This window comes from Pocillopora verrucosa, chromosome 6 (assembly GCF_036669915.1).
Source record: "Pocillopora verrucosa isolate sample1 chromosome 6, ASM3666991v2, whole genome shotgun sequence".
Classification (NCBI taxonomy): domain Eukaryota; kingdom Metazoa; phylum Cnidaria; class Anthozoa; order Scleractinia; family Pocilloporidae; genus Pocillopora; species Pocillopora verrucosa.
Genome location: NC_089317.1, coordinates 6,565,093 through 6,584,742, shown reverse-complemented (window position 1 = coordinate 6,584,742; position 19,650 = coordinate 6,565,093). Strand labels below are relative to the sequence as shown.

Below are 19,650 nucleotides of genomic sequence, written 5' to 3'. Positions count from 1 at the left end.
AAATTGTCTGTTTAGGTGTTATTTGATTTTCGTGTTAACTTGTAATTTCGTCAGTCGCCGGTGTCCCAGCGGATTTGGACCCCACTAGATTTGGACCCCCCGGTCCAAATCCGCTAGCGGATATGGACCCCCCGGTCCAAATCCGCTAGCGGATATGGACCCCCCTCTGCGGATTTGGACCCCTTAAAAAAACTGAGTGAAATCATCATCCTTAATGTTCTAATAAAAATGGATGATACTTTACGTTCCAGAGCGTACTAAAGTATGTTTTCAATTCAAAACATGCGTATCGTTAATGCATACGAACTGGCATCCCGTCGGATGTTTCTTTTGACCAAGGGAAATTGGGCAAGAATTTAGTTTGATGTCTGGAGAGAGGTCGTTTTTTAACCTTTTCCGCGATAGTCGAACACCGTTAGATTCAATAAGAAACAAACTTGTGACACTAATTTATTTTGTCATTGTTCAATGCCCGAGTGTTGGGACGACATGTTACAGTGCGAGGGATTTAATACTGCCTCGGAGGACGAGTGGCTTTGCATTGTCTGCAGATTGCCAGACTCTAGACGTCTTCGTAATTGTTAAGGTGTTATTTCGGATCCTTCAACAGTTAATAATCGTTAAAATTAGAAAATAAGATTGAGTTCGATGTAATAGTCTCCACTTTTGTTAAGACGTTGACATTAACGTTGATTTGCATCTGAAAATAAGCTGAGAGTTCCAATAGTTCAGAATAGAAACATTTTTACTTATTATAGGCTTTACGAAAGACTTGTAATACGAGTAGTTTCTTCGTTCTTGTTCAAAAACTGTTTAATGTTATTATTTTAGAAAATTAGACTGAGTTATTTCTGTGACTGGACGGAATAGTCTCCACTATTGTTATGACGTTTCGTAACAATGTTGATTCGCATCAGAAGAAGCAAAGATTTATTGCAACAAATTCAATAGTTCGAATGCAGTAGTTTGTTCACATCTAATTCTTGCGTATACTGTTCGACTCGCTATAATGAATGCGATAGAATTGGAACGAAATGGCTGTTGTTGTTTTTTTTACCTTCATTGAGGAAATGTTGTGTTGTGATTGAAAAGAACGTCGACAAAAAAGCTTGCAAATGGAATTAGTTACCAAATATGATACAAAGGATGCTTAAAAGGAAAGTTTGGTAGGGGGTCCAAATCTGCGAAGGGGGGTCCATATCCGCTAGCGGATTTGGACCGAGGGGGTTCCGAGATTCTCTATGCAAATCTTCACAATGGGGAATCTTTGAAAGCGGGAATCTTTAAAAACGTAACAATTTTTTTGGCAGATGGCAGTGTCACTCGATTATCATTTCTTTTATCAGCCTGAAAGATAAGTCAGTTATCAGCCCTGTAAGCAATCATGATTGAATACTCTGATCTACATCGTTCAGGGTTCAAAATAACAGCCGGTTGCCGTTTTAAAAGCTTTCTGGAAACGTAAACAAGTAGAAAGTTTCGAAATTTGAAACGTGCTACAGGGATAATTTTTGTTTACAGTATTCAGCTTTTATGTATTTGTTCAAACGTGCAAGTTTGTGTCCATACCGTCAATTTACCGTGTTTATGTTTCTGCACGTACATACTACTTTTAATCAAGATTTATTTTCCGCCAAATCCTGGTTAATGTAATGTTTAAAAAACGAGCAGGAGTGTTTTTGACCCGATAAAACACGTGCTGCGAGTTTTTTGAACGGCTTCAAAAACATTCTTGGAAAAGCGTGTGTCAAGAGAGTTCATAACAATTATGCTTTTGTGAACGTTTGAAATTAGCATACGAGAAAAACATTAGCGAAAACGAGTTGGAGTCACTTCTGCCAACTGATCTTGAATTCGAAGTTTCAGATGATGTATTGTCTAATATGCCTTTACCAGATTACTGTACTAATGGAATAGATAATTTTCCAGATGTGTATTTCACAACGGTACTATTTATTTGGTGCAAAAGTAAATTTACTGTGTGAAATTTGTTGAAAGAACATTAAATATGTTCCCACCATTTGTTGTGTCAGTTTCTGTGTTGATAACTAATTAATATTCATAAGTCACGTGCAGTGTCTTTATATCTGATAAAACACCGCATACTAATAAGGATGAGGTTTATCGATATAAAGTCACTGCACGTGATGTATTATCTACCATTTGATAGGTTAATGGGTTTATGAATTATAAATGAGTTTTTGAAGTAAAATTAAAGTTCTGCTACCAAATGCATGACTTAAAGCGAAAACTGATTTCACAGGGAAAGTAGTTTTTCAAACTAGATGTTTTTATCGTTAAATTTTGTTTGGTGTTCTTGAAGATTATTATCTGCTGAAAGTCATTTTTCATGATCACCTGAGCAGAACCACAGCAAGATAACTTCACATGAGTTTGCATATTCTAAAGTCAAAGATGAATCGTTGAAGTGGTTCATCTGCAATCCATTTCTACATTCTAGTTGATTATTTTCTATCTTATATTTTTCCATCTCTGATAAGGATGAGTTGGCGCAGCATTTTTAAAAATCTTTGTGACAATGCTTTCTAAATATAATTCGGCTGATTGTCAACAAAATACGTTGATTGTTATGTATCCCAATCCAAAACATTTAGGGTAACTGAAAAAAAACTACGAAGCGTAACGATACATCAAGAGTTAGAGAAGAAGACTTTTGCTTGAAAAACAACTCTCTTTTGCAATATACAAGGATTGCCTAAAGGTTGAAAAATGCAAAGTTTTACTTTCAGTTTCGTTTGCATAACCTCCTCAAAGCTAATTACGGTTTCCTGCTTTAGCAAGGTGCTGTCGCTAATGTGGATAACAGGAAGGCTGTTGAAAAAATTTTCTCGCCACTGTACAGTAAAGCAGAAATATTTTGAAGCATGCAATCAGTATGTAAGCAAAAGCTTGCTGATTTGATCAAATATCAGTCGCGAAAGTCTGCTAGTAAATAATCACAAAGCCATTCATGGCTGACTGACTTACAAACTTTCCAAAACTTTTACTTGTTGCGAAATGATTCAGAGACATCCAATAACAATAACAAAGAGTCAAATGATTAAATACCTATAGCTAAGAAAGGAATTTTGTTTGACCCTATAGTTAACACATAAACGATTTCACTTGATAAAAACGAGTTAAACTTTTACTGATGTAATAATGTAAAAAGAAACAACTTTGCAGGAAAGTTGAATAAAAAAAATTCAATCCAGTTGAATCCACGATCAAAACGCAAATACCTCTCAAATTTTTCTTCCAGCTTTGTGTCAAATGAACTGAAAGTGATAACAAACTTAGAAACTCAGAGCGAGGCCGGTTGACGACAGATCGAGACAGGAACTACCAAATTAATGGCAACCAAGAGGAAATTTCTTCTGTACATCAACACATTATCAGAACAAACATACGCTCATTAGTCCGATCGAATCAGAGAGACAAAATTTACTTTTGCCTCTTGGAAGTGCTCAATAATAGTCGTATGAGGCTAATTCGATCTCAATTAATCTCTGGTTGCAATTGATGTTCGTACAATAAACAAGCTTAAATTAAATGCACCGTATGATCATAGTGGAATAAAACTCCAGTTTTAAGTTGGACGATTACAGAACGAAGTAAAACAGTTCTAGAAAGTGTAATTTAAGGCTCGCATTATAAGTTAAGCTTTCTCACTTTTTCATTTACCAGAGCCATAGTCTACTAAAGTATCATCGTACGTAAACATGATCGAAGACTACGCAACAACATACCGTGACTCAGTCCTTGTCGCAACCACAAGTCACGCATGCATGCATTCATAAGTAGTTTCCATAATAAAAGATTCACAACATCTCGAAAACATTTTCAGGAACATTCCCGGCTGATGTTTTCCCGCTAATTTGACCAAGGTTTTTTTTATTCTTAGATGTAACTCTATATAAAACAGTTTGATTAAGAGCTCGAGATTTATCCTCAACTTTTGTTTGGTATTTTAGAAAGATTATTATCGGCTGCAAGTCATTTTTCATGATCATCTGGGCAGAACTACAGATAAATAACTTCACAGTAGTTTGCATACTAATAAACTCAAAGATGAATCTTTGAAGTAGTTCATCTGCAACCCATTATTTTCTCTCTTATATTTGCTCATCTCTCTAATAATTTACTTAGTTATATACTTCACGGTAGGATGAATTGGCGCGACGTTATTTTAAAACTATGTGACAATGCTTTTTAAAAATAACTCGGCTGATTACCCACGAAATGCGTAGTTTGTTATGTCCTTAAAAGTAAAACATTTAAAGTAAGTTTCAAAGACTACCAAACCTCGCGATAAATCAAGAGTTAGAGAAGAAAACCTCTGCTTGAAAAGCAAGTCTCTTACAATATTTAAAGATTGCGTAGGAGATTGAGAAATGCGAAGTTTTACTGTTAGTTTCGTTTGCGTAACCTCCTCAAAACTAATTACGATTTCCTGCATTAGCATGGTGCTGTCGCTAATGTAGATCACAGGAGAGGCGTTAGGAAAATTTGGTCGCCACTGTCAAAGTGAAAAGAGCTTGTAGAAGCATGCAATCAGTATGTAAGCAAAAGTTTCCTGACTTTATCAGTTCAAGTCAGTTCAATAATCGCACAGCCATTCATGGCTGACTGACTAACAAACTTTCCAAAACTTTTTCTTGTTGCAACATGATTCAAAGACATCCAGTACCAATAAAAAAGACTCAAATGATTAGAGTCCTGTGGCTAAAAACGGAATTTGTTTAATCATAGCAGTAACACATAAACGATTTTACTTGCTGAAAACAAATTTTAAAAAGTTTTACTTATGTGTTAATCTCAAAACAAACAACTTTGCGGGGAAGTTGAAGACGAAAACTTCAATCCAGTTGTGTTCACGATCAAAACGCAAATACCTCTCAAATTTTTCTTCTAGCTTTGTTTCAAACGAAATATAAGAGTTTTTATGAGCCACTCAATCAACTGGAAATTGATGACAAACTTAGAGACTCGGAGCGCGGCCAATTGATGACAGATCGAGACAGGAACGGCCAATATAAAAGCAGCAACGAAGAAAAACTTCTTCTGTATATGAGCCCGTTTTCAGAAAAAAATACGTCCATTAGTCCGATCGAATCAGAGAAACAAAACTTTTTTCTTTTACCTCTTTAAAGTGCTCCATAATGGTCGAATGAGGCTAAATCAATATCAAAATATCACTGGTTGCAAGTGATGATCACATAATAAACAAGCTTTCAATGTACAGTATGATCGTAAGCGTACAAAACTCCAGCTTTAGTGACAATGACAGAATTGAGTGAAGTAGCTATAAAAGGTGTAATTTGAAGCTCGGATGATAAGTTAAGTTTTCCTTCATTTCATTCACCAGAGCCAGAGTCTACCAAAGTATCATCGCAACGTAGAAATGATCCAAGACTACGCAACAACAGACCATGAATCAGTCCTTGTCGCACCCACAAGTCACGCATGCATGCATTCATAGGTAATGTCGATAATAATAGATTTACCGCATCTCGAAAACATATTCTGGAACACTCACGGCTGGTGTTATTCCGCAAATTTGTCCAAGGTATAATGTCTCTTTGCAAATCTTTGCAAGAATGTAAGTTACCATGGACGCGGAGTACGGAAAACATCACAGACAAAAGTAATGATATCCAATAAAGAAATACCTGAGTCAGATCTTTATGCCTCCTTTTTTATAATTCTTTCCTTCTTCTTTCTTTTTGTTTGGGTTCTTCCTAAAAAGCTGGAGCATAACAGCGAGAATAAATAAAAAAGTAACAATTTGCATCTCACCGAGTAAACTCTGTTGTATGAACAATTAAAGTCCTACTACCAAACGCATGACTTAAAGCGGAAACTGATTTCACAGGGAAAGTAGCCGTTTCTCATGATATTTTTATCGTTTTATCGTTTGGTATCCAAGAAGATCAGTATCTGCTGGAGGTCATTTTTTGTGATCACCTGGGCAGAATCACTCAAAGTAAGAGAAAATATAGATTCACGGTTTTTGCATAACAAAAACTCTAGCATGATTGCCGACGAGATGCGTTCTATCATGTACCCAAAAGCAAAACATTTAAGGTAACCTACGAGGAATACTAAATCTACGACGAATCAAGAGTTAGAGAAGAAATATTTTGCTTGAAAAGCAAGTCCTGACTGTCATATACTTAACTGTCAAGATTGCGTAGAAAATCTAGAAATGAAAAGTTTTATTTTTAGTTTCGTTTACATAACCTCCTCAAAACTAATTACGGTTTCCTGCATTAGCATGGAGCTGTCGCTAATGTAGATCACAGGACAGGCGTTAAGAAAATTTTCTCGCCACTGTAAGTGTAAAACAGAGCTATTTCGAAGCATGTAATCAGTATATAAGCAAAAGCTTCCTGATTTTATCAAATAACAGTCGCGAAAGACAGCCGGCTAAGTAGGCACAAAGCCATTCATGGCTGACGGACTTACAAACTTTCCAAAACTTTTTTTTTTTGAAAAACGATTCAAAGATATCCAAAAAGAATAAGAAAGACTCGAATCATCAGAAGGAATTATATTTGACCGTAAAGGTAACACATAAACGATTTCACTTGCTGAAAACAAAGTCAAACTTTTACTGGTGTTATAATCTCAAAACAGACAACTTTGTGGGAAGTTGAATAAGAAAACTTCAATGTAAGAGCTGTAAGAGTTTTTATAAACTACTCAATCAACTTGAAAGTGATGACGAACTTAGAAGCTCAGAGCGAGGCCGGTTGGCGAAAGATGGAGACAGGAACTGCCAAATTAATGGCAGCCACGAGGAAATTTCTTTTGTATACAAACACATTCTCAGAACAAACATACCGTATGCGGCGCTCATTAGTTCGATCGAATCAGAAAGACAAAATGTTACTTTTGCCCTTTGGAAGTGCTCTATAAATAGTCGTATAAGGCTAATTCGATCTCAGTTAATCACTGGTTGCAATTGATGATCGTACAAGAAACAAGCTTAGATTAAATATGCAGTAGCATAATAATCGTCTAAAACTCCAGTGTTAAGTTGGACGATGACAGAGCGAAGTAAAACAGTTATAGAAAGTGTAATTAAGGCTCGGTTAATAAGTTATGCTTCTCACTTTTTCATTTACCAGAGCCAGAGTCTACCAAAGTATCATGGCAACGTAGAAATGATCCAAGACTACGCAACAACATACCCTGGATCAGTTCGTGTCGCACCCACAAGTCACGCATACATGCATTTATAAGTAATTTCCATAATAATAGATTCACAACATCTCGAAAACATTTTCGGGAACATTCACGGCTGATGTTTTTCCGCAAATTTGTCCAAGGTGTAATCTTCGCAAAGGTGTAAGCTACCTTGGACGCGGAGCAAAGAAAACGCACGTACATCACAGACAATCGTAATTATGTCGAATGATGAAATACCCGAGTCAAATCTCCATGCCTCCTTCATAATTCTTCTTTCTTCTTTATTTGTTTGGGTTCTTCCTAAATACCTTTTTGACTCTCAGATGTAACTCTCTTTGAAACAGTTAGAGTAGGAGCTCGAGATTTCTATCGCGTGATAGTTCAACGATCGGGGCTTTACAGTGAGAATAAACAAACAAAAACGATTTGCATCTTACCGAGTAACTCTGCTGTATGTAAAATTAAAGTTCTACTACAAAACGCATGACTTAAAGCAAAACTGGTTTCACACGGAAAGCAGTTTTTCAAACCAGATGTTTTTATCGTTAAATTTTGTTTGGTATTCTAAAAGATGGTTATCTGCTGAAAGTCAATTTTCATGATCATCTGAGCAGAACCACAGCAAAATAACATCACATGAGTTTGCATATTCTAAACTCAAAGTTGAATCCTTGAAGTGGTTCATCTGCAATCCATGTCTATGTTTTGGTTGATTATTTTCTCTCTTATATTTTTCCATCTCTGATAAGGATGAGTTGGCGCGGCATTTTTGTAAATCTTTGTGACAATACTTTCTAAATATAATTCGGCTGATTGCCCTCAAAATGCATTGATTGTTATATATCCATAAGCAAAACATTTACGGTAACTGGAGAGGACTACGAAGTCTAACGATAAATCAACAGTTGGATAAGAAGGCTTTTGCTTGAATAACAGCTCTCTTTTACAATATACAAGGATTGCGTAAAAGATTGAGAAATGCAAAGTTTTACTTTCAGTTTCCTTTGCATAACCTCCTCAAAACTAATTACGATTTCCTGCATTAGCATGGTGCTGTCGCTAATGTGGCTCACAGGACAGCCGTTACTTTTTTTTTCTCGCCGCTGTAAGAGTAAAACAGAGATATTTTGAAGCATGCAATCAGTATATAAGCAAAAGCTTCCTGAATTGATCAAATATCAGTCTTGTAAATCAGCTTATTAAATAATCACAAAGCCATTCATGGCTGACTGACTTACAAACTTTCCAAAACTTTTACTTGATGCGAAATGATTCAAAGACATCCAATAACAATAACAAAGAGTCAAATGATTAGATACCTATAGCTAAGAAAGGAATTTTGTTTGACCGTATAGTTAACACATAAACGATTTCACTTGCTAAAAACAAGTTAAACTTTTACTGATGTAATAATGTCAAAAGAAACAACTTTGCAGGAAAGTTGAATACGAAAAATTCCATCCAGTTGAATTCACAGTATGATCATAGTGGAATAAAACTCCAGTTTTAAGTTGGACGATTACAGAACGAATTAAAACAGTTCTAGAAAGAGCAATTTAAGGCTCGGATAATAAGTTAAATTTTCTCACTTTTTCATTTACCAAAGCCAGAGTGTACCAAAGTATCATCGTACGTAAACATGATCCAAGGCTACGCAACAACATACCGTGACTCAGTCCTTGTCGCACCCACAAGTCACGCATGCATGCATTCATAAGTAGTTTCCATGATAAAAGACTCACAACATCTCGAAAACATTTTCAGGAACATTCCCGGCTGATGTTTTCCCGCTAATTTGACAAAGGTTTTTTTATTCTTAGATGTAACTCGATATAAAACAATTTGATTAGGAGCTCGAGATTTATCCTCAACTCTTGTTTGGTATTTTAGAAAGATTATTATCGGCTGCAAATCATTTTTCATGATCATCTTGGCAGAACTACAGAAAAATAACTTCACAGTAGTTTGCATACTAATAAACTCAAAGATAAATCTTTGAAGTAGTTCATCTGCAACCCATTTATATTTTCTAATCTCTCTAATAATTTACTTAGTTATATGCTTCACGTTTAGGATGAATTGGCGCGACGTTATTTTAAAACAATGTGACAATGCTTTTTAAAAATAACTCGGCTGATTACACACGAAATGCGTAGTTTGTTATGTACTTAAAAGTAAAACATTTAAAGTAAGTTTCAAAGACTACGAAACCTCGCGATAAATCAAGAGTTAGAGAAGAAAACCTTTGCTTGAAAAGCAAGTCTCTTTCAATATTTAAAGATTGCGTAGAAGATTGAGAAATGCGAAGTTTTACTGTTAGTTTCGTTTGCGTAACCTCCTCAAAACTAATTACGATTTCCTGCATTAGCATGGTGCTCTCGCTAATGTAGATCACAGGACAGCCGTTAAGAAAATTTGGTCGCCACTGTCAAAGTAAAAAAGAGCTTGTAGAAGCATGCAATCAGTATGTAAGCAAAAGCTTCCTGACTTTATCACGTATCAGTCGCAAAAGTCAGTTCAATAACCGCAAAGCCATTCACGGCTGACTGACTTACAAACTTTCCAAATCTTTTTTCTTCTTGCAACACGATTCAAAGACATCCAGTACGAATAAAAAAGACTCAAATGATTAGAGTCCTGTGGCTAAGAAAGGAATTTGCTTAACCATAGCAGTAACACATAACGATTTCACTTGCTGAAAACAAAGTTTAAAAAGTTTTACTTATGTGTTAATCTCAAAACAAACAACTTTGCGGGGAAGTTGAATACGAAAACTTCAATCCAGTTGTGTTCACGATCAAAACGCAAGTACCTCTCAAATTTTTCTTCCAGCTTTGTTTCAAATGAACTGTAAGAGTTTTTATGAACTACTCAATAAACTTGAAATTGATGACAAACTTAGAGACTAGGAGCGAGGCCAGTTGACGACAGATCGAGACAGGCACGGCAAATATAAAAGCAGCAGCGAAGAAAAATTTCTTCTGTATATGAACCCGTTTTCAGAAAAAAAATACGTCCATTAGTCCGATCGAATCAGAGAAACAAAACTTTTTTCTTTTACCTCTTTAAAGTGCTCCATAATGGTCGAATGAGGCTAAATCAATTTCAAAATATCACTGGTTGCACGTGATGATCACATGATAAACAAGCTGTCAATGTACAGTATGATCATAAGCGTATAAAACTCCAGCTTTAGTGACAATGACAGAATTAAGTAAAGTAGCTATAAAAGGTGTAATTTAAGGCTCGGATGATAAGTTAAGTTTTCCTTCATTTCATTCACCAGAGCCATAGTCTACCAAAAGTATCATCGCAACGTAGAAATGATCCAAGACTACGCAACAACAGACCGTGAATCAGTCCTTGTCGCACCCTCAAGTCACGCATGCATGCATTCATAAGTAATTTCGATAATAATAGATTTAACACATCTCGAAAACATATTGTGGAACACTCACGGCTGGTGTTATTCCGCAAATTTGTCCAAGGTATAATGTCTCTTTGCAAATCCTTTCAAGAATGTAAGTTACCATGGACGCGGAGTAAGGAAAACATCACAGACAAAAGTAATGATATCCAATAAAGAAATACCTGAGTCAGATCTCTATGCCTCCTTTTTTATAATTCTTTCCTTCTTCTTTCTTTATGTTTGGGTTCTTTCTAAAAAGCTGGAGCATAACAGTGAGAATAAATTTGCATCTCATCGAGTAAACTCTGTTGTATGAACAATTAAAGTCCTACTACCAAACGCATGACTTAAAGCGGAAACTGATTTCACAGGGAAAGTAGCCGTTTCTCATGATATTTTTATCGTTAAGTTTTGTTTGGTATCCAAGAAGATCAGTATCTGCTGGAGGTCATTTTTTGTGATCACCTGGGCAGAATCACTCAAAGTAAGAGAAAAAATAGATTCACGGTTTTTGCATCATTAAAACTCTAGCATGATTGCCGACGAGATGCGTTCTATCATGTACCCAAAAACAAAACATTTAAGGTAACCTACGAAGACTACGAAATCTACGACGAATCAAGAGTTAGAGAAGAAATATTTTGCTTGAAAAGCAAGTCTTGACTGTCATATACTTAACTGTCAAGATTGCGTAGGAAATCTAGAAATGAAAAGTTTTATTTTTAGTTTCGTTTGCATGACCTCCTCAAAACTAATTACGGTTTCCTGCATTAGCATGGAGCTGTCGCTAATGTAGATCACAGGACAGGCGTTAAGAAACTTTTCTCTGTAAGTGTAAAACAGAGCTATTTCGAAGCATGTAATCAGTATATAATCAAAAGCTTCCTGATTTTATCAAATAACAGTCGCGAAAGACAGCCGGCTAAGTAAGCACAAAGCCATTCATGGCTGACGGACTTACAAACTTTCCAAAACTTTTTTTTTGAAAAACGATTCAAAGATATCCAAAAAGAATAAGAAAGACTCGAATCATCAGAAGGAATTATATTTGACCGTAAAGGTAACACATAAACGATTTCACTTGCTGAAAACAAAGTCAAACTTTTACTGGCGTTATAATCTCAAAACAGACAACTTCGCGGGAAGTTGAATAAGAAAACTTCAATCCAGTTGTGTTCACGATCAAAACGCAAATACCTCTCACATTTTTCTTCCAGCTTTGTTTCAAATGAGCTGTAAGAGTTTTTATAAACTACTCAATCAACTTGAAAGTGATGGCGAACTTAGAAGCTCAGAGCGAGGCCGGTTGGCGAAAGATGGAGACAGGAACTGCCAAATTAATGGCAGCCACGAGGAAATTTCTTCTGTATACGAACACATTCTCAGAACAAACATACGTTCATTAGTTCGATCGAATCAGAAAGAAAAAATTTTACTTTTGCCCTTTGGAAGTGCTCTATAAATAGTCGTATAAGGCTAATTCGATCTCAGTTAATCACTGGTTGCAATTGATGATCGTACAAGAAACAAGCTTAGATTAAATATGCAGTAGCATAATAATTGTCTAAAACTCCAGTGTTAAGTTGGACGATGACAGAGCGAAGTAAAACAGTTATAGAAAGTGTAATTTAAGGCTCGGTTAATAAGTTATGCTTCTCACTTTTTCATTTACCAGAGCCAGAGTCTACCAAAGTATCATCGCAACGTAGAAATGATCCAAGACTACGCAACAACATACCCTGGATCAGTTCGTGTCGCACCCACAAGTCACGCATACATGCATTTATAAGTAATTTCCATAATAATAGATTCACAACATCTCGAAAACATTTTCGGGAACATTCACGGCTGATGTTTTTCCGAAAATTCGTCCAAGGTACAATGTCTCTTGCAAATCTTCGCAAAGGTGTAAGCTACCTTGGACGCGGAGCAAAGAAAACGCACGTACATCACAGACAACCCTAATTATGTCTAACGATGAAATACCCGAGTCAAATCTCTATGCCTCCTTAATAATTCTTCTTTCTTCTCTGTTCGTTGGGTTCTTCCTAAATACCTTTTTGACTCTCAGATGTAACTCTCTTTGAAACAGTTAGAGTAGAAGTTCGAGATTTCTATCGCATGATAGTTCAACGATCGGGGCATAACAGTGAGAATAATTAAAACAAAAACGATTTGCATCTTACCGAGTAACTCTGCTGTGTGTAAAATTAAAGTTCTACTACAAAACGCATGTATTAAAGCAAAACTGATTTCACACGGAAAGCAGTTTTTCAAACTAGATGTTTTAATCGTTAAATTTTGTTTGGTATTCTAAAAGATGATTATCTGCTGAAAGTCAATTTTCATGATCATCTGAGCAGAACCACAGCAAAATAACATCACATGAGTTTGCATATTCTAAACTCAAAGATGAATCCTTGAAGTGGTTCATCTGCAATCCATGTCTACATTTTAGTTGATTATTTTCCCTCTTATATTTTTCCATCGCTGATAAGGATGAGTTGGCGCGGCATTTTTCTAAATCTTTGTGACAATACTATCTAAATATAATTCGGCTTATTGCCCACAAAATGCGTTGATCGTTATATATCCAAAAGCAAAACATTTAAGGTAACTGACGAGGATTACGAAGTCTAACGATAAATCAAGAGTTAGAGAAGAAGACTTTTTCTTGAAAAACAACTCTCTTTTGCAATATACAAGGATTGCGTAAAAGATTGAGAAATGCAAAGTTTTACTTTCAGTTTCGTTTGCATAATCTCTTCAAAACTAATTACGGTTTCCTGCATAAGCATGGTGCTGTCCCTAATGTAGATCACAGAACAGCCGTTAAGAAACTTTTCTCGCCACTGTTAGGGTAAAACAGTGCTATTTTGAAGCATGCAATCAGTATATAAGCGAAAGCTTCCTGATATGATCAAATATCATTCTTATAATCCTCCTAATTAAATAATCACAAAGCCATTCATGACTGACTGACTTACAAACTTTCCATAACTTTTACTTGTTGCGAAATGATTCAAAGATATCCAATAACAATAAAAAAGACTTAAATGGTTAGAATACTATAGCTAAGAAAGGAATTTTGTTTGACCGTAAAGGTAAAACATAGACAACTTCACTTGCTCAAAACAAAGTTTAACTTTTACTGATTTAATAATCTCAAGCCAAACGACTTTGCGGGAAAGTTGAATACAAAAACTTCAATCCAGTTGAATTCACGATCAAAACGCAATTACCTCGCAAATTTTTCTTCCAGCTTTGTGTCAAATGAATTGAAAGTGATAACAAACTTAGAAACTCAGAGAGAGGCCGGTTGACGAAAGATGGAGACAGGAACGGCCAAATTAATGGCAGCCAAGAGGAAATTTCTTCTATACATCAACACATTATCAGAACAAACGTAAAAAAATTTAACTTTTCCTCTTAAAAGTGCTCTATAATGGTCGTATGAGGCTAATTCGACCCACAAGCCACGCTTGCATACATTTAAAAGTAATTTTCAAAATAATAGATTCACAACATCTCGGAAACATTTTCGGGAACATTCACGGCTGATGTTTTTCCGCAAGTTTGACCAAGGTGTAATGTCTCTTGCAAATCTTCGCACAGGTGTAAGCAACCTTGGACGCGGAGCAAAGAAAATGTACGTACATCACAGACAACAGTAATTGTGTCGAATGATGAAATACCCGAGTCAGATCTTTATGCCTCCTTTATAATTCTTCTTTCTTCGTTTTTTTCGTTTGTATTCATCCTAAATGCTTTTTTTTACTCTCAGATGTAACTCTCTTTAAAACAGTTAGAGTAGGAGCTCGAGATTTCTATCGCGTGATAGTTCAACGGTCGGTGCATATTAGTGAGAAAAAATAAAACAATAACGATTTGCATCTTACCGAGTAACTCTGCTGTATGTAAAATTAAAGTTCTGCTACCAAATGCATGAATTAAAGCGAAAACTGATTCCACAGGGAAAGTAGTTTTTCAAACTAGAAGTTTTTATCGTTAAATTTTGTTTTGTGTTCTTGAAGATTATTATCTGCTGAAAGTCACTTTTCATGATCATCCGAGCAGAACCACAGCAAGATAACTTCACACCAGTTTGCACATTCTAAACTCAAAGATGAATCCTTGAAGTGGTTCATCTGCAATCCATGTCTACATTTTAGTTGATTATTTTCTCTCTTATAATTTTCCATCTCTGATAAGGATGAGTTGGCGCGACATTTTTAAATTTAGAGTAAAGCAGAAATATTTTGAAACATGCAATCAGTATGTAAGCAAAAGCTTCCCGATTTGATCAAATATCAGTCGCGAAAGTCTGCTAATTAAATAATCACAAAGCCATTCATGACTGACTAACTTTACAAACTTTCCAAAACTTTTACTTGTTGCGAAATGATTCAAAGATATCCAATAACAATAAAAGAGAGTCAAATGATTAGATTCCTATATCTAAGAAAGGAATTTTGTTTGACCGTATAGTTAACACATAAACGATTTCACTTGCTAAAAACAAGTTAAACTTTTACTGATGTAATAATGTCAAAAGAAACAGCAGGAAAGCTGAATACGAAAAATTCAATCCAGTTGAATTCACAGTATGATCATAGTGGAATAAAACTCCAGTTTTAAGTTGGACTATTACAAAACGAATTAAAACAGTTCTAGAAAGTGTAATTTAAGGCTCGGATAATAAGTTAAATTTTCTCACTTTTTCATTTACCAAAGCCAGAGTGTACCAAAGTATCATCGTACGTAAACATGATCCAAGGCTACGCAACAACATACCGGGACTCAGTCCATGTCGCACCCACAAGTCACGCATGCATGCATTCATAAGTAGTTTCCATAATAAAAGACTCACAACATCTCGAAAACATTTTCAGGAACATTCCCGGCTGATGCTTTCCCGCTAATTTGACCAAGGTTTTTTTATTCTTAGATGTAACTCTATATAAAACAATTTGATTAGGAGCTCGAGATTTATCCTCAACTCTTGTTTGGTATTTTAGAAAGATTATTATCGGCTGCAAATCATTTTTCATGATCATCTTGGCAGAACTACAGAAAAATAACTTCACAGTAGTTTGCATACTAATAAACTCAAAGATAAATCTTTGAAGTAGTTCATCTGCAACCCATTTATATTTTCTAATCTCTCTAATAATTTACTTAGTTATATGCCTCACGTTTAGGATGAATTGGCGCGACATTATTTTAAAACAATGTGACAATGCTTTTTAAAAATAACTCAGCTGATTACCCACGAAATGCGTAGTTTGTTATGTACTTAAAAGTAAAACATTTAAAGTAAGTTTCAAAGACTACGAAACCTCGCGATAAATCAAGAGTTAGAGAAGAAAACCTTTGCTTGAAAATCAAGTCTCCTACAATATTTAAAGATTGCGTAGAAGATTGAGAAATGCGAAGTTTTACTGTTAGTTTCGTTTGCGTAACCTCCTCAAAACTAATTACGATTTCCTGCATTAGCATGGTGCTGTCGCTAATGTAGATCCCAGAACAACCGTTAAGAAAATTTGGTCGCCACTGTCAAAGTAAAAAAGAGCTTGTAGAAGCATGCAATCAGTATGTAAGCAAAAGCTTCCTGACTTTATCACGTATCAGTCGCAAAAGTCAATTCAATAACCGCAAAGCCATTCACGGCTGACTGACTTACAAACTTTCCAAATCTTTTTTCTTCTTGCAACACGATTCAAAGACATCCAGTACGAATAAAAAAGACTCAAATGATTAGAGTCCTGTGGCTAAGAAAGGAATTTGCTTAACCATAGCAGTAACACATAACGATTTCACTTGCTGAAAACAAAGTTTAAAAAGTTTTACTTATGTGTTAATCTCAAAACAAACAACTTTGCGGGGAAGTTGAATACGAAAACTTCAATCCAGTTGTGTTCACGATCAAAACGCAAGTAACTCTCAAATTTTTCTTCCAGCTTTGTTTCAAATGAACTGTAAGAGTTTTTATGAACTACTCAATAAACTTGAAATTGATGACAAACTTAGAGACTAGGAGCGAGGCCAGTTGACGACAGATCGAGACAGGCACGGCAAATATAAAAGCAGCAACGAAGAAAAATTTCTTCTGTATATGAACCCGTTTTCAGAAAAACAAATACGTCCATTAGTCCGATCGAATCAGAGAAACAAAAATTTTTACTTTTACCTCTTTAAAGTGCTCCATAATGGTCGAATGAGGCTAATTCAATCTCAAAAAACAAAACATAAACAAGCTGTCAATGTATAGTATGATCATAAGCGTATAAAACTCCAGCTTTAGTGACAGTGACAGAATTAAGTAAAGTAGCTATAAAAGGTGTAATTTAAGGCTCGGATGATAAGTTAAGTTTTCCTTCATTTCATTCACCAGAGCCATAGTCTACCAAAGTATCATCGCAACGTAGAAATGATCCAAGACTACAAAACAACAGACCGTGAATCAGTCCTTGTCGCACCCTCAAGTCACGCATGCATGCATTCATAGGTAATTTCGATAATAATAGATTTACCACATCTCGAAAACATATTGTGGAACACTCACGCCTGGTGTTATTCCGCAAATTTGTCCAAGTTATGATGTCTCTTGCAAATCTTTGCAAGAATGTAAGTTACCATGGACGCGGAGTACGGAAAACATCACAGACAAAAGTAATGATATCCAATAAAGAAATACCTGAGTCAGATCTCTATGCCTCCTTTTTTATAATTCTTTCCTTCTTCTTTCTTTTTGTTTGGGTTCTTCCTAAAAAGCTGGAGCATAACAGCGAGAATAAATAAGAAAGTAACAATTTGCATCTCACCGAGGAAACTCTGTTGTATGAACAATTAAAGTCCTACTACCAAACGCATGACTTAAAGCGGAAACTGATTTCACAGGTAAAGTAGCCGTTTCTCATGATATTTTTATCGTTAAGTTTTGTTTGGTATCCAAGAAGATTAGTATCTGCTGGAGGTCATTTTTTGTGATTTCCTGGGCAAAATCACTCAAACTAAGAGAAAAAATAGATTCACGGTTTTTGCATCATTAAAACTCTAGCATGATTGCCGACAAGATGCGTTTTCTATCATGTACCCAAAAGCAAAACATTTAAGGTAACCTACGAAGACTACGAAATCTATGACGAATCAAGAGTTAGAGAAGAAATCTTTTGCTTGAAAAGCAAGTCTTCACTGTCATATACAAAGATTGCGTAGAAAATCCAGAAATGCAAAGTTTTATTTTTAATTTCGTTTGCATAACCTCCTCAAAACTAATTACGGTTTCCTACATTAGCATGGAGCTGTCGCTAATGTAGATCACAGGAGAGTCGTTAAGAAACTTTTCTCGCCACTGCAAGTGTAATACAGAGCTATTTCGAAGCATGTAATCAGTATATAAGCAAAAGCTTCCTGATTTTATCAAATCTCAGTCGCGAAAGACAGCCGGCTAAATAGGCACAAAGCTATTCATGGCTGACGGACTTACAAACTTTCCAAAACTTTTTCTTGTTCTGAAACGATTCAAAGATATCCAAAAAGAATAAGAAAGACTCAAATGATTAGAGTCCTATAGCTAAGAAAGGAATTATGTTTGACCTTAAAGGTAACACATAAACGTTTTTACCTGTTGAAAACAACTTTAAACTTTTACTAATGTAATAATCTCAAAACAGACAACTTTGCGGGGAAGTTGAATACGAAAACTTCAATCCAGTTGTGTTCACGATCAAAACGCAAATACCTCGCACATTTCTCTTCCAGCTTTGTTTCAAATGAGCTGTAAGAGGTTTTATGAACTACTCAGTCAACTTGAAAGAGATGACAAACTTAGAGACTCAGAGCGAAGCCAGTTGACGATAGATCGAGACAGGAACTGCCAAATTAATGGCACCCACGAGGAAATTTCTTCTGTATATGAACACATTTTCCCAACAAACACACGTTCATTAGTCCGATCGAATCAGAGAGACAAAATTTTGCTTTTACCTCTTCGAAGTGCTCTATAATAGTCGTGTGAGACCGATTCAATCTCAATTAATCAGCGGTTGCAATTGCTGATTGTACAATAAACAAGCTTAAATTAAATGTACAGTATGATCATAAGGGTATAAAATTTCAGTTTAAGTTGGTTGATAACAGAACTGAGTACAACAGCTATACAAGGTGTAATTTAAGGCTCGACTGATAAATCAAGTTTTCTTACAATTCATTTACCCAAAGCGAGCCCAGTTGGCGAAAGATGGAGACAGGAACTGCCAAATTAATGGCAGCCACGAGGAAATTTCGTCTGTATACGAACACATTCTCAGAACAAACATACTCTCATTAGTTCGATCGAATCAGAGAGACGAAAATTTACTTTTACCTTTTGGAAGTGCTCTGTAATAGTCGTATAGGGCTTATTCGATCTCAATTAATTATTGGTTGCAATTGATGATCGTACAATAAACAAGCTTAGGTTAAATATGCAATAACATAATAGTCATCTAAAACTCCAGTTTTAAGTTGGACGATGACAGAGCGAAGTAAAATAGTTATAGAAAGTGTAATTTAAGGCTCGGATAATAGGTTAAGCTTCTCACTTTTTCATTTACCAGAGCCAGAGTCTACCAAAGTATCATGGCAACGTAGAAATGATCCAAGACTACGCAACAACATACCCTGAATTAGTTCGTGTCGCACCCACAAGTCACGCATGCATGCATTTATAAGTAACTTCCATAATTATAGATTCACAACATCTCGAAAACATTTTCAGAAACATTCACGGCTGATGTTTTTGCGCAAGTTTGTCCAAGGCGTAATGTCTCTTGCAAATCTTCGCACAGGTGTAAGCAACCTTGGACGCGGAACAAAGAAAACGTATGTACATCACAGACAACCCTAATTATGTCTAATGATGAAATACTCGTGTCAGATCTCTATGCCTCCTCTATAATTCTTCTTTCTTCTTTTTTATTCGTTTGGGTTCTTCCTAAATACCTTTTTTGACTCTAAGATGTAACTCTCTTCAAAACAGTTAGAGTAGGAGCTCGAGATTTCTA

General features: G+C 35.7%; 1 pseudogene; it reads right to left on the bottom strand.

The window, feature by feature from the left end:
- The window catches only part of LOC136281509 (NLR family CARD domain-containing protein 3-like), a 41,872-nt pseudogene that overhangs the window by 10,934 nt on the left and 11,288 nt on the right, over positions 1-19,650 (bottom strand).